The following is a 1,408-nucleotide window of genomic DNA, read 5'->3' as shown; positions in this document are numbered from 1 at the left end:
TGATGATGACAAAACCTTGTCGAAACGTTGTACATTTGCTGTCATGTTAAACTTATATTAAAGTTTTTCTTCATTACCCATTTAAGCCGTCTCCAGCCATTAATAGTCTAATAATGTTTACATCATAGACTGACATAGTACCCGTTAATACATGAGAACGTCATTCAATGCTTGTGGCACATGAAAAACCTTCACAGCACTGGCACGAGGGAATAGCTTTTTGTTATACAGAGAGGTGAGCATATGTTTCTGAATTGTATTTTCAAGAATAATAAAAAATATGTAGTACACTTATCAATGACTTAATATTATACAAAATGTCCATATCACATGCAAACGCTATAAAACTTTATTACTTGCAATATGCAAACTAACATCAAATAGAATTACCAACAATAGTGAATAAACAAAATATTATTCTAAAATTAATACTTTGTCCCCACTACTAACATCAAATGGCCTCTCAACTTCTCTAACATTAGAGAGATGTGCTTATTATGAAACAGATGCAAAGTAAGAAATGGTCAAATGTCTCTCTGCTGAATAAACCCTAATTTATCACTAATTCTTTAAATGTAGACATTTAATTCTTAAAAGACTGAGTGTTATTTTTTTATCCTTGACAAATGAAGTTTGTCCAAAAAGTTTTAAAAAATGTCAAGAATGCATAATCATTTTGAGTTCTGGTGTTACTATAGTCCTCACTCTTGGAAAATGTGCCATAAAACCAATTCTACCCTTCAGTCCTTTCAACATAAAATGAAACAAATAATAAATATGAAAAAAATATATAATTATGCTACATTATCATTTCCCCAAAACCCCATTCTCATGCAATAAATCATAAAAACAGAAAATATCATAAATCAGACTGAGAAGTTTTCAAGAAAACAGAGTAGAAAGTTACAAATCATTTAAGCCACATTTTTTGACTACAGATATGTTGAAGAAATGTACATTTTAGAATCTATATAAATAATACAGTTGCATTTGTCTGTGTGTCTGTCTGGAACTTTTCTCACAAACTTCTCGATCAAATGCTATTAATCTCTTATCATTAGAAAGGCCTTTATCTAAGGAGTCGAAATTGAATATTGACTTTTCAATTCAAAATCAATTTACCTGTTTTTTGCTTAGTAAAACTTTTCAATGCAACAAGCATGGTATAAGATGGCACAGTGTCGATGTCATCATGTGATAACTGGCTTCGATTTCAGCTTTCATTTTTTTATTTGCAAAGTATTTTACACAAACAATACTTAACCAGTGTGTAATTTCATAAAAAAATTAACATTACACTAAATACAATTTCTATGGGCTTTCTCAACTTACTTAGGTCTAAAGTATGCATGCACAGTTCGTTCAAAACCATATGCTTATCACTTTGTGAACACGCATTTACACATTT

The 1,408-nt window shown here is 30.3% G+C and overlaps 1 protein-coding gene across 4 annotated transcripts in view; it reads right to left on the bottom strand.

Moving 5' to 3' along the window:
• LOC106465174 (striatin-3-like) overlaps positions 1–1,408 on the bottom strand; it is a 110,691-nt gene that overhangs the window by 43,226 nt on the left and 66,057 nt on the right. The gene's annotated exons all lie outside the window — the stretch shown is intronic.

Source organism: Limulus polyphemus, unplaced genomic scaffold, assembly GCF_000517525.1.
Source record: "Limulus polyphemus unplaced genomic scaffold, Limulus_polyphemus-2.1.2 Scaffold1857, whole genome shotgun sequence".
Classification (NCBI taxonomy): Eukaryota; Metazoa; Arthropoda; class Merostomata; order Xiphosura; family Limulidae; genus Limulus; species Limulus polyphemus.
This window is presented reverse-complemented; position numbering and strand designations above follow the sequence as displayed.